At 45.3% G+C, this 14,871-nt stretch overlaps 1 pseudogene across 1 annotated transcript in view; it reads left to right on the top strand.

The window, feature by feature from the left end:
* Window positions 1-14,871, top strand: part of LOC311113835 — a 30,977-nt pseudogene continuing 16,106 nt past the window's right edge. The window contains exons 1-6 of the transcript XR_014615160.1: window positions 1-582; window positions 993-1,090; window positions 13,309-13,542; window positions 13,627-13,786; window positions 13,912-13,971; window positions 14,208-14,719. The product of XR_014615160.1 is annotated as an uncharacterized misc_RNA (transcript). The remainder of the gene's footprint in view (window positions 583-992; window positions 1,091-13,308; window positions 13,543-13,626; window positions 13,787-13,911; window positions 13,972-14,207; window positions 14,720-14,871) is intronic.

Raw genomic sequence — 14,871 nt, 5'->3', positions numbered from 1 at the left:
ATGGCAGAGAATCAGGAACTGTTCTGTTGCTCCATCTGTCTGGATCTATTAAAGAATCCGGTGACTACTGCCTGTGGACACAGCTACTGTATGGGCTGTATTAAAGAAAGCTGGGATCAGGATGATCTGAAAGGTTTCTACAGCTGTCCCCAGTGCAGAAAGACCTTTACCCCAAGGCCTGTTCTGAAGAGAAACATCGTGCTGGCTGAAGTGGTGGAGAAACTGAAGAAGACAGGACTCCAGGCTGCTCCCCCTCCTGCTCTGTGCTATGCTGGACCTGGAGATGTGGCGTGTGATTTCTGCACTGGGACCAGAAAGCAGAAAGCCCTCATGTCCTGTCTGGCGTGTCTGGCCTCTTACTGTGAGACTCACCTCCAACCTCACTATGAATGTCCTGCTTTCAAGAAGCACAAGCTGGTCAAAGCCACCACACAACTACAGGAGAAGATCTGCTCTCATCATGACAAACTGCTGGAGGTTTACTGTCGTACCGATCAGCAGTGTATCTGTATGCTGTGTACAATGGATGAACATAAAGGCCATGATACAGTGTCATCTGCAGCAGAGAGGACTGAGAAACAGGTAAGACCAGAACTACTTGTTGGTGACTGTCTGATAAACAAATAATAATTACAGTAGGAACTAAGGCTGTTTGAATATGAGATCATTCAAATGAAATCAATCCACGGCAGAACAAATATGAACACAAACCTTGATTATATAGATGTGTTAACCCAGAGTCTCCAAATGTATCACCATTTTCTAAAGTCAAACACCATCATCATTCGTTATCAAACACCCAATCAGCTCCCCTGTTTTGTGCACTGTTAAAACTATAATCATTCACATAACAACTTAATAATATAATTTCACACAGACACTTCCTCAACATATTAATCCCTATCTTCTATGGGCCCTATGTCCCATTACTATAATATTGATCTTCTGGACAAATAAAGCTTGGTAGCTCATTGAAGAGTGATTCTCCACAGAGGCAGCTGAGGATGAGTCAGCAGAAAGTCCAGCAGAGATTCCAGGAGAGAGAGAGAGGGACCTGAAGGAGCTCCAACAGGCTGTGGAGTCTCTCAAGGTGAGTATTGTTGACCAGAGGAGACACACCATTTCACATCTCTCCTCCAGTCAGAGAGAGGGAGAGAGAGAGGGGCCCCTATCCAATCCCACTGACCCCACTGTTGGGAACAGGCTGTCTGGTCCCCTTTCAGAGAATATACTGCTTAATGTAACCGGCGGGATATGAACCCTGGTCTACTGAGGGAGAAAACAACATCTTGACCGTTACACCAAGAGGACATTCCCTATTGGGCTGAGGGCCGACACAGATTTTGAAGTCGAAGACTGACTCATGTCCCCTATACATTAACATTGAGCCCTCTCTCTCTCTCTCTCCCAATTCAAATCATTTCAAAGGGCTTTATTGGCATGGGAAACATATGTTTACATTGTCACAGCAAGTGAAATAGATAATAAACAAAAGTGAAATAAACCACCAGAAATTAACAGTAAACATTACACTCACAAAAGTTTTTTTTTTTTTTTCGTCATTTAGCAGACACTCTTATCCAGAGTGACTTACAGGAGCAATTAGGGTTAAGTGCCTTGCTCAAGGGCACATCGACAGATTTTTCACCTAGGCGGCTCGGGGATTAGAACCAGCGACCTTTCGGATACTGGTGCAACGCTCTTACCCACTAAGCTACCAGACGCCCGTTTCAAAGGAATAGAGACTTTCAAATCTTATAATTCAAGTGCAAACAGAGTGAGCCATTCGCCAGATCGAGTTCTGGAGGTGAAATGGAAATGAATGAGGGAGAGTTAAGTGAGGTAGAAGGTGTGGTGAAGAGCTCAGAACCAGAGCCTGGCATCAATGGACATGATAAAGAAGAATCTGGTGCAGTAGGAGTAAAATTTTTGGAGAAAGTGGATCCATACCTTTTGGCAGATCCATTTGTGGTTTCAGGGTGGGTGGGAAAGGAGTTGGGTGCAGTTGAATCAGTGAAGGTAACCTGTAGTGAACTTGTGATATTTGTTTGTGTTTCTTCTGACCAGAGGGAGTGGGCGCTCCGTGTCACTCAACTTGGGTCAAGATCTGTTTCTTGCTTTGCTCTTAGGAACAGGGCACCATTGAAAGGAGTGATTTCTGGGGTAATGTTAAGTGTGGAGGTGGAGCAATTGAAGATGAAGATTCCTGGTGTTTGTGATACCCGCCGTTTGGTGGGACGCAGACCCAGTGGTGAGCGTGGTGAAACAGAGGAGTCACTGTCAGTCCTATTGAGTTTTGAGTCTTTACCCAACAAAGTCATGGTAGGATATATCAGTTATCCTGTTAGAGTCATTGTGCCGAATCCACTGCGCTCTTTCAGGTTGTAGATCTGTGCCAGCACAGAGGGATAGGTCAACGAGTGGTATATGCTTCAGTAAAGTTAGCTTCTTGCCGTTCATAGCAATGGTTATCAACTGTACAGCAGAAATTGAATGTAAATCACAGAAAATAGATGTTGTGGTGGCAGCTGCAGAGAACTATTTGGGCATACAAGATTTGACTTCAGAAGAGTTACAGGGTGTGTTGAGTGGTGGTGTCCCGTCCTCCCAGGCCGTTGGCATGGTGCAGGAGCAGATGGGGTCAAAGTAGTGGAATGGAGTAGTGGGTATTTAATGAGTGTAGGGTTAGTTGGAAGGGTGTTTTTTGTATTATTATAATTTCCCCTTTTCCCATTTTGTGTTACAAAGTATAATGGATATATATTATAGTCCAGTTGGGGGCGGTAATGCAACATATTGGATGCCAACCGCCGTTAAACTCCAAAGAAGAAGAACCGTTACATTATGTCTATAGACAAGTTTACGCGCTGTATCACGGGTGGCGCCATAACTCTACACAAATGCATTTCATTTCCGCCGGAAGTTGTTTACACCACGTCTGCCGGTGTAAACACAGCGATGTCGACGCTAGCTTGGGAACACGGTTCTACTACTTTGACTAGAGATGGCGTTACTCTCCTCCACCCGAATTCAGTGCAGAACTGGGAGGATAACATGACGACGTGGCCCAACATAACATACAGCAAGATTTGCTCCTACTTCGTGCAATCCATGGCAATAGATGGAAAAGCAATGGACAATCTGAAAGCCTCCGAGGCATATCAATATCTGCACAGCAACAAAGTCGGTTGTGTCATGTCATACAAACATGATCGTTTTGTTTATCTGAAAGCAAATGTAGAGCCTAGCCAGTGTTTGAACAATGCATGGCTTAATGCTTGGGTGCTGGTAACTGAAGCTGGAGAAGTCAAAACTGCGGGATGTACGTGTGTTGCTGGACCAGGGAGATCTTGTTCCCACTCAGCTGCGATCCTGTGGAAGGTAATTATTTGACCATTGTAGCCTAGGCCTATGTCTTCTTTTCAAAACGCTATAAATCCATAAATTTGTTATTTAAAAAAAAAACTATTTTGTGTTTTAATTTTCGTGTTTGCATTTATGAGGAAAAAAAATGTTAGGCCTACGACAGTTCTCCATTACGGACGTGAGCGCTCTGAAAGCGGCACTAAAGACTTTCAAACTTTCACAGACACCTCAAAACAGAAAGAACAAAGCCTTTAAAGCGAATTTTGTTTTTGTATTAATTGTATCTTAATTTTAATAAATGTTTCATTAACCAAATTCCTGGATTTAATAAATAAAAAATAAATATAGCAGACAGACAATAGATAATGACAACATAAGGCTCCGGCCTGAACTGGAGCTTATGCATGAACCGAACACTTGTTTATGAATAAACAATTAAAATGTCTCATTGCAATATTTTACATATTCATAATCATTACTTTTGCTGGTTCTTTGAGACAGCTTTTAGGTGCCGTTTAGATAAGTGCGCTCATAATTGAATTGAATTATGATAATAACGCATTTTCTTCATATTCGTGTTACATCATATGACATGTGTGCAGTGAACCCATTATAATATCTATGCACTGTTTTTACTATATCTCTCTAGGTAGAAAATGCTGTGAGACAGGGGAAAACCGGGCGTGCCTGCACAGACGGACAAAACCAGTGGAATGCTGGGTCTAAAAGAAATGCTGGTCAGAGGAAGATGAAGTATGTCCGCTTCAAACGACACAACAGGAAGGATCTCTACCAGCCGCCACCAACTTCACCGCCATCCTCTACCACTCCAGAACCGGCACAGGAGGTGACACTCTTTAGGACTCATGAAGAGTGGAGGAAGAACGCACTTGCCTCACCAATGGCAGCACTTTTCAATTGCCCTGGGAATAGCCTCCTGCAGCTCTGCTTTAATGCTAATACCTCCTCCATCACCGAGCCAACACCATGTCCACACCTCCATCTCCTACACCATGAAGAGCACCACACACCACTGGCTTGTGTAAAATGCAGAACCTTCTATGATGAATACATTAACATGTCCACAGCCCAGCTTGAGGAGATTGAGAAGGCTACAAAAGCACAGAGCAAAGAACAGGTCTGGCATGATGCGCGGAGAGTGCGCATCACAGCGAGCACAGCTAGAAAGGTGCCCATTCGCTCAACCACGGCGCCTGACAAGTTTTTGTCAGAACACTTACACCCATCCTTCCGTGGCAATGCCGCAACCCGTCAAGGAGCGGAGGGGGAGGAACTTGCAAGGGACTATTTGGAAACTCTGGGCAACAGCATTGAAACCAAAGGCTTAGTGGTGTGCGAAAAGGAACCGTGGCTTGCAGCATCTCCCGATGGAGTGATAAACAACGACATTCTGTTGGAGATCAAATCACCTGTGATGGGAAACAAGTCACTTGCAGAATTTTTGGCAACAAAGAACTGCGAAATCACAACTGTGGCAAACGGAGATAGGGTAGATTACCATATTGCCTGCAATGGTCCAAAAGGCTACTACATGCAGGTACAAATTGGGATGCACTGCACAGGGCTTCAGCACTCCAGGTTGGTAATCTGGAACAAAACTGAGCACCTAGAAATCGAAGTACCCTACGACCAAGGCTTTGTCCAGGGGCATATCATAAGGCTGCGCACATTCTACTTTGCCCACATGCTCCCGAAAATTGTTGATGATTTTGTTGAGGGAAGGTTACAGTTCTGCAGTAAATATCTCAGCATTTTAAAACCAAAATAAACTGCCTTATTTAGGTCATGCCCACAGGAGCCAACAGATGTCCATTGTTTACATGATCTCTTTATGCTGTGCAATATATCAGTGTGCCTACTGTTTGAGTGAAAATAAAGTTTGATGTAATTTCAAACCTTAGAGTAAGCTCATACTGTACATAAATAACACTCGATTAATTAATTGTTTTGAGGAAACTAAACAAATGGCTTCAACAAGAAAGATTGCGTGTTTAATCTCAACAGGTATTAAAAAGTAAAATACAAAAGCAGCCCACACAATTACATCACTATGAAAATATTCATATATAATATTTAAAAATACAATGCACGCAGTATTTGTTGTGTTTATCTGTATTTAATGAACAACATGGCTGGGTGTTGGTAGACAGGAACACAGGGCAAGATTCTAAACCTCACTGATCAGTGGACTCTTCAGGTTAACTAGGCCAGCACAGATGGTTAAGATGTTGTCCAGTTTCAGTGCCATGCTGATGGGAACATTCTGGGATAAAATCTTAAACACCTTCAGTCTCTGGATTGCTCTTTCCACATGTATGCGGACATTGGCTACCCATTGGGTCTGGGCATCTCGAAATTTTGGTGTAGCAGGCTCGGCCTCACAGACAGGCTGACAGGTTTCTGGAGCATCTAAAAAGGGGAAGAGAAAACATGGATGGAGCAAAATTAATGCAGGCATAGAGTCCTCTCACTACAAACATCACAATGGAAAAATGTGTACTACAACATTGCACTCACACGCACACACACAATCATCATCACAACAGCCTGCCACCTTGCATTGTATTTATGATGTAGACTAAGGCACACGCAGGCAGGCACACACACACACAATTAATGATGTAGCTATCGTGGGCTTTGTTTGTCCCATCTCCAAAACAATCAACTGCCTTAGCAAAATACCGGTAGCAATGTTAATGTATGACAACTTCTTCATAATTAACAGTATTGTCAGCTTCATAGCTAAAGTTGCTGAACTTACCCTCAGATTCAAGTCTGCGTTTCTTTATCTGGGAGGAGGCAGTGGTCCGCTGGGTGAGTTGACGCCTATTTGGCTGGGGAGGGCGATTGTATCCCAACCACAACTCTGGGAAAGGATTATCCTTGGTAGGTTTTTGGTCAACAAAGTGATAGGAACAAACAAAAACGTTGAGGGGTGGTTTCTTTAGATTCAATGCCTTCAGCCAGGTCCTTGATTCCGAGTCGGTATCAGGCTTGCGAAAAAATTTAAACAATGGAGCGTATGGACATTGCCTCTTTGTAGCTGGTTTGTGGTCGTAGCACTCTCTATCTAACCACTCGTTCAGGTGCTTTCTCGAGTTTTTGCAACCAACTACCGCACACGTCGTTCCCGAACCACTTTTCTTCATGTTGTAATTGTAATTTTTATATCCTCTTTGTCACTGCGATATCAGTGCTTTGTCGGCACAACGGAGCTAGCTAGCAAAACAAACCCAGCCCGGCAGAACGGAACTGGATTGCATCGACGGGAGGAGTTCAGGAAGTAGAGCGGAAACGGCTCAAAAACTTGTCTATATACAGTATTGTAACGATGTTCATGTCTCTCTCATTCATTAACTTTCATGGTAGTTGGTTGTGTGTGTCTCTGGTTATGAATAGGGTGCTGACAGACAATTGTTGATGGATATTTATAGAGCTCTGATCAGGACGACAATTGATTACGGGTGTGTAGTTTATGGAACAGAGGTAAAGACTTGAATTCAGATGCTGGACAAAATCCAGTATATAGATTTTAGGATATGTATTGGTGCATTTAAATCAACATCTGTATGTGCCTTACTGGTGGAGCGAGGTGCCTTTGGATATACAGTGTAAAAAATGGTCATTATCTTATTGGGTTGAAAGGCTGTGAGGTTGAGCATCCCACTGCTACTGTTCTAGATGACTGTTGGGAATATACTAGTAGACAAGGCAGTGGTTTTGGTTGGACAGTTGGAAAGCTTGCTGATGAGAGTGGTTTGAGGGAGTTGGAGGTTGGCCCTTCTGTGGTGATAGGGGATGTTCCTCCATGGTTACTCCCAGACCCTGTTGTTGATCTAACTTTTGGTAGAGAAAAGGAAAGATTGGTCAGAAGTCAGTGATATAGAGAAACTGGTTGACAATTACATTGGTAGAGGTTTTTATACTTTTTTACTGCTTTTCACAGATGGATCCAAGGACCCAGATAGTGGGCTCACAGGAGCAGGCGTTTACGTTCCTGAATTTGATGTGCAGATATGTAGAAGACTAACATATGAACTGTCAGTATACTCAGTTGAACTGTTGCCGATAATAGTTGCCCTCCAGTGGGTGGAGGACGTACAACCTGTTAGAATTATAGTATGTTCAGATTCTCTGTCTGTTTTGAATAGTTTATCATCTGGTAAATCTAATAGGAGTGACCTGCTATTGGAGGATGAGCCATTTTGATAGATGTGTGGCAGAAGAGATGGTACTCTGAGCACAAGGGCCGGTATTTATATAAATAGTTTACAGTTTTACAGAAAGGTCGATGGACCAAGATTCAAAGGTCAGATTAGGAAGGAAGAGGTGGTGTTTACTCAATTGCACTTAGGACATAAGTTAGTAGGGCTCTTCTTTATTTTATCAGAAGTACTGAGTTAGGTAGGAGGATTTAGAAATGTTGGAAACCGTGATTGACCATACACTCCAGCACAGTAGGTGGCGGCATGCACCTTTAACGTTGGTTTGTGAACCGCCATTATATCATAGAAGAAGAAGTTGGTTGTGTGAGAGATTTGTGGTTCGTGAGGAGGGCTACTATTCTTTTTTCTTTTGGTTCTTGCGTATTTTCTGAATTTATTTTCTCATGGTGGAGGGTTTGTTTATTGGTTTCCACTGTTTATCGTTTAGAGTTGAGGGGGGAGTAGGGGTAGTTTGTTAGGGCGGCGTGATGGGCTCAACCGAGTGGAGAAAAAACGCTGTCGCTTCGGGTGCGTTCCAGAGAAAGGTGTGGAGGAAGTTTTGCTCATGGTCGGCGAACAGGTTAGAGCGGAACATCTGCACTCTGCATCCAGAATGAACAAGGCGGTGGTTGTGTTAATGAAAAAGGTTTGTCTTGTTGCTAGTGGGATTTTTGTGAGGGGTGTGTTGGTGCCGATTTCGCCTCTTTCGGTAAGAGTTGTGGTGGCTAATCTGCCTCCGTTTATTACTTACGAACAGACCGCAAGTAGTTGGTTCGTTTTGGTAAATTTGCAAGTGGTTTTCGTGTTCTCTCGGCTGGGTGCCAAGCGGAATCCGTTAAACATGTCTCTTTTCGTAGACAAGTGTTTGTTTCTTAACAAACTTCAAGGTTACACAGGGGAGTGGTGGAACACAGGGTTTGCTAGCACAGATAGCTTTCGGTGGTTCTAGTGTGGGGATCATCAGTTATAGGCTACAAGCAGCAATATGATTGATAGGTAGGACAGGTATTGATCCCCGGCCAAATAATCCCTACTCAGATGCGCTAACCTCAACCCTAGTAAACATGCATTTTAAAAAACTTCTATATAAAATTATCATATTGGGAGTAAATAGCCTCTGAATAGAAAAGAAAAAACACTGCATCTTCCAGCCCACCAATGAATTACATAATGCAACCGTCGCGGTTAGCATATTTACCTCAACATGCCCCTCGCTTGCGTGAGAAGGCAGAGTGCTCGATGCTGGTTGATGAATTTGACAATTAATGTACTAGGAAAATACGTTTTTGTCGACCAGAGGTGACTGAATTAATGTTCAGGTTTATTGATAATCATTATAGTAATGAAGTATAATTTCAAAATTTGACCATAAAAACAGGTAATAATAAACATGACTCATCATTATATCACTTCACAGTAATGTGTTTTCAGTCCTTCCTCTTGCGTTAGCAGTGTGGAAAGGGACAGTAAAAAGATCAGGCAGGAGTTTTCCTGTGAGGTGGAGTGGTGGTGTATCCAGGGAGAGAACTAAACTAATCTTCTGAAATGTCATTCATGGTCTTATGCTGCCATATATTGGAATTATTAAGCAACTGCAGTAGTACTGAATAAAGAGTTTTTCCTTACTAATCCTTACTGAAGTAGTGATTACTCAGAATTGCAAAATAAATGGCGGGGGTACCAGGAGGGAGGAGAGTACTTAAAAAAAAAACATTTTTGTCATTTAGTAGATGCTCTTATCCAGAGCGACTTACAGTTAGTGAGTGCATACATTTTCATACTGTCCCCCCATGGGAAACGAACCCACAACCCTGTTGTTGCAAGCGCCATGCTCTACCAACTGAGCTACACGGTAGTAGTGCATGGCCAAGTGGTGGTGCGCAGGCCATGGAGAAAGCGGTGGTGGGGAGGGTTGCAGCTGGGCTACATGAGCTGAGGCAGGTTTCTGTAGTAACAGAGACTCCGGTGGGCGAAGGCTTGGTGGGCTCATCCCAGGAAATATTGCCTGTCATTGGGGAAGAGGCAATGATCAGGGGGGAAGTGCAGGGGGGCAGAGACTGGGGAGGAGGAGGACGGTACCGTGCCAATGGTGGAGGAAGAGGAAAAGGGGGGAGGTGAGTCTGCGGGAGCTGAGGACAAGGCGGTCTCGTTTTCAGACAGCTCATTGGATCCAGAGCTGACAGCCAGTCAGGCTGAGGGCCCAGTATATACGGTGAGAGAACTTTCTAGGTTCCTGATGGAGACTAAAGGGGAAAAAGAAGGTTCTGCTGGAGTCTTATTTGATTGATCCTGGAAGGTTTGTAAGGTCAGTACAACACGTGATGAAGAATGAGGGGTTTAGTGTCCTCTCACCCAGGAAGCGGTATAGGCTGAGAAAATGGGTCATGGGTTCTTAAGGGCATGTCTTAAGAATCTGCTTAAATTGATGTTTTTTTCTGGAATGGCGGCTTTATGGGCTTCTCTACTGGTTTCTGATTGTGGTGATTTCCCTCCCACCTCTTATGGAGATTTCACGGTTAGACTTCCTTAACATGAACGGTGACAGAGACTGGGGGAATATGTCAAACAAAAACATTTAAATGCCATGGCAGAAATCTTAGTGCAGGGGTAGCAAAAGAGGTGTGTAAGGGTAGGTTGTTAGTGGTTAGAGCCAAAATCAGTGACCTTGTCTTTGCTTTCCAAAATGTGTCTGCACCTAGTACAGGGCTCAGTTCTCTGTTTCACCAGGACCCAGGCAGGTGTCCTATTGGAAATTCCATGTAAAGCTCTTCCAAGATGTCACTTTTTGGCTTTTGGGAGAGGTGGGGACAGCAGAAGGGGGAGTTTGAGTCTCTCAGTCAGTGGTGGGACATAGGGAAAGCCCAGATTCTGGTTCTGTCAGCAGTATACAGGTGTTTCCTCTTCAGAGGCCAGGAGAGTACTGGGGGAGCTTGAGTGGTTCATAAGTGAGGTGGAGGCTGAGCTGGTGGGGCAAGGTAGGGTGGGGCTACAAGATAATCTATCTGAACTACTCAGGGACCTAGGGACTTTCATTTCAGATGAAAGCAAAAGTAAGAGCTAGAAGTAAGAGCTAGATTTTCCATGTTGAGAGAGATGGATGCTCCCAGCTCTTTTGGGTTGGAGAAACAGAGTGGGGAAACCAAGAAAATCCATTGTTTACGTTGGTCTGATGGGCATGTAACTTCTGTTGTGGGGGAGATGAGGGAGCCTGATGGGTGGGTAACTTCTGTTGTGGGGAGATGAGGGAACCTGATGGGTGGGTAGCTTCTGTTGTGGGGAGATGAGGGAGCCTGATGGGTGGGTAACTTCTGTTGTTGGGAGATGAGGGAGTCTGATGGGTGGGTAACTTCTGTTGTGGGGAGATGAGGCCGCGGCTGTGGAGTTGTACTCTGATTTATAGAGGGCAGAACTCTGTGATCCTGGGTGTTCTCAGGTTCTGCTCACAGACCTTTCCAAACTCTCTCTGTCACAGAGAATTGACATTTCCCTGGCCTTTCACAAACTCTCAGCTGCCGTCTCTCAGACGGTCTGCCTATGATTTTTTTTTTAAAGGGAATTATTGGACAGGACGTGTGTTGCGTGAGTGCGTCGGGGTGGGGGAGCTGTCGCTAAGCTGTAGACGGGAGGCTTTGACTCTCCTGCCCAAAAAAGGGGATTTGAGCAACATAAAGAACTGGAGGCCTGTGGCATTGCTCTGTGTGGACTATAAGATGGACGGGTAACTGTGTATCAGGACACCTAATCACAGACAATCTGTTCATAATCAGGAGAAAGCCTTTTGCTAGGGTGTACCATGAATATCAGTTCAATGTGTTGTTTTGGTTGTGGGGAGAATTGTGTGGCCTGTGTTCATATGTTGTACGCTGGGGCTTCATGTATGGTCAAGGTGTGGGGAGGGCTCAGTAGGCCAGTCTGGGTAGGGAGGGGCATTCACCAGGGACAGTTCAATCGTTCTGACTCAAAGCGGTGCAGAGGCTACTGTACCGTACGGAGGTGGGCTGGAGGGAACCAGCATGTGCTCTGTTGAGGAGGGCTGGTGGTTTGGGGCTGAATCAGCAGCTCTTCATTAACATTTAACATTTAAGTAATTTAGCAGACGCTCTTATCCAGAGCGACTTACAAATTGGTGCATTCAACTTAGGATAGCCAGTGGGACAACTACATCTCGATCACAATAAGTACATTTCTTTAAACAAGTCAGTGCTAGCAGGTGAAATAAGTCAGGTGTTAGTTTAGACAAAAGACAGTGGTAGTAAAGGGGGGGTAGAAGGATAACTATTATACTATTGCAGGTATTCCTTAAAGAGGTGGGGTTTCAAGTGTCTCCGGAAGGTGGTCAGTGACTCCGCTGTCCTGGCGTCGTGGGGGAGCTTGTTCCACCATTGGGGTGCCAGAGCAGCGAATAGCTTTGACTGGGCTGAGCGGGAACTGTGCTTGTGTAGAGGTAGGGGGGCTAGCAGGCCAGAGGTGGATGAACGTAGTGCCCTCGTTTGGGTGTAGGGTCTGATCAGAGCCTGAAGGTAAGGAGGTGCCGTTCCCCTCACAGCTCCGTTGGCAAGCACCATGGTTTTGTATTAGATGCGAGCTTCAACTGGAAGCCTGTGGAGTGTGCGGAGGAGCGGGGTGACTTGAGAGAACTTGGGAAGGTTGAACACCAGACGGGCTGCAGCGTTCTGGATAAGTTGCAGGGGTTTAATGGCACAGGCAGGGAGCACAGCCAACAGCAAGTTGCAGTAATCCATACGGTAGATGACAAGTGCCTGGATTAGGACCTGTGCCGCTTTCTGTGTAAGGTAGGGTCGTACTCTGACTAGCAGACCTGCGGCTGCCGGGGGATGGAAAACCCCCCAAGAGTCGGCACAGCAGGCGGGACTAACGTCTCTTAGGCTGCTGGAGAGAGTCATGGGGGAGGTCCAGGAGGCTCTGCCTGACCCAGTGAGGAGGGGGCTGGAGCAGCCTGAGGAGGGGCCACCACCGTTTCCACCACTGCAAGTGACAGCAGAGACTGGGGACTGGCAGGAGAGTCCGGAGGACTTACTGACTTTTAACACTCTGAGCCTGGGGGAGTTTGAGGAGGTGGGGGGTAAGGTGCTGTACACCCTCAGTGTCAAGGTTAGACACATCAGGAGCTTAGCGGGAGTGAAGGGGCATCAGTGGCAGGGGGTTGTGGGGGCTGAGAGCATGGCAGGGTATAGGTGGAGGGTGCTCTATAAGCTCCCAGTGCTGGAAAGGTCAGGGGTCCTCCAGTGGAGGGTATTACATGGAGCCCTGGACACCAATAGCTGGTTGGCTCGGGTTGACCTGGGAGTTGGGGAGGGGTGTCCGTTTTCTGCAATGACAGACTGTTCATCATGTTTTTTCTGTGTTGCCAGGGTAATGCCATTACTGTTGACGCCTTAGGGTTGAGTTTGAGTTGTACAAAATGATCAACAGTGTGGAGATGTTTCAGGAGGTATGGGGGCTCAGGGGGGCTGTCTGTACGGCTGGAGAGGAGGGGTTGGATGGACGGTTGGAATGTGGTGCTGGATGGTGTATTGTACTGTGGTGTTGGGTACTGGATAATGTGATTGTGTGGAGGTTGTGGTGGCACACAATGTGCTTTTAGGAGGGGGGGTGTTAGTGTAATGAGGATGGCTCATTAAAGTAAGACAAGTCAGTCTCTCTCTCTCTCTCGCTCTCTCTCTCTCTCTCTCTCTCTCTCTCTCTCTCTTAACAGCGCTCTGCACAGGCAGCAGTGGAGGACAGTGATAAGATCTTTACCGAGCTGATCCGCTCCATTGGGAGAAGGCGCTCTGAGGTGAAGGAGCTGATCAGAGCCCAAGAGAAGGCTCAAGTGAGTCAAGCTGAAGGACTCCTGGAGCAACTGGAGCAGGAGATAGCTGAGCTGAGGAAGAGAAGCACTGAGCTGGAGCAGCTCTCACACACAGAGGATCACATCCATTTCCTCCAGGTAACTCAACTGCCTTGTTACATGTAATATGAAACTAAAACTCTCAATCATTTGGTTCTGCTCTCTCGCTCTCTCTGTGTCCAGAGTTATCAGTCACTCTCCAGTACCAGTTTATCTTCAGACTTACCCAGCATCGTTGTCTGTCCTCTTCAGTACTTTGGAGATGTGAGTAAGACTGTGTCTGAACTGAGAGAGAAACTAGAAGACGTCCTTAAAGGAGAATGGACCAAGATCTCCACTACAGGTGTGTTGAAAATAATAAGAACATCAACTTTAGACCATTGAAAGTTCCCTACTAGTCATATACATATGGAATATGATATGATGATAACATTCCCTCTCTCTGTGAATGTGTTTGTGTGTCTGTAGTGAATATAGTGGATGTTGTACTGCCTCCAGAGTCCAAGACCAGAGAACAGTTCTTACAATGTGAGTCTCTTTATTCTGAAGTAACTAACAGTCTCTTTTTACTGACACTCCTAACAATCCCTCTAGAAATATATAGCAATAGTAGATCTAATCAAAGACTGGGTATCTATCTGACTCCTCATATTTCTCTGATTTGATCTCTGCTGTGCTCTAATCAAAGACAGGGTAGATACAGTATCTGACTTAACTTATTGTTCTAACTCCCCTCATTGGTCTCTGCTCTGTTCTTCTCCCAGATTCCTGTCAGCTCACACTGGACCCAAACACAGCAGGCACACGCCTCTCTCTGTCTGAAGGGAACAGAAAGGTGACCTATACAGGCAAAGTCCAACCATATCCTGTTCATCCAGACAGATTCACCAACTACAGTATGGTTCTGTGTAGAGAGGGTCTGTCTGGACGCTGTTACTGGGAGGTGGAGTGGAGTGGGGACTGGGTTTATACAGCAGTCTCATATAAAGACATCAGCAGAACAGAGAGAGGTGGTGGATTTGGACACAATGACAAGTCCTGGAGTTTAGAGTGCTCTAGTGGTGGTTATTGTTTCAGACACAATAATGTTAAGACTAAAGTATCAGGCCCTCAGTCCTCCAGAGTAGGAGTGTACCTGGATCACAAGGCAGGTACTCTTTCCTTCTACAGTGTCTCTGACACAATGACCCTCCTCCACAGAGTCCAGACCACATTCACTCATCCCCTCTATCCTGGGTTTCGTTTAGATTGTTTTTTATCTGGTGCTGCTGAGCTGGTTAAACTGTAATAGGGTCCACATAGATACTAGTCATGTTGGTGTAGTCTATAGCTGAGCTGGTTAAACTGTAGTAGGGTCCACATAGATACTAGTCATTCTGGTGTAGTCTATAGCTGAGCTGGTTAAACTGTAGTAGGGTCCACATAGAC

This window comes from Coregonus lavaretus (genome assembly GCF_964263955.1).
Source record: "Coregonus lavaretus genome assembly, contig: HAP1_SCAFFOLD_502, whole genome shotgun sequence".
NCBI lineage: Eukaryota > Metazoa > Chordata > Actinopteri > Salmoniformes > Salmonidae > Coregonus > Coregonus lavaretus.
Note: the sequence above shows the minus strand (reverse complement) of the source record. Positions and strands in the feature narration are given on the sequence as shown.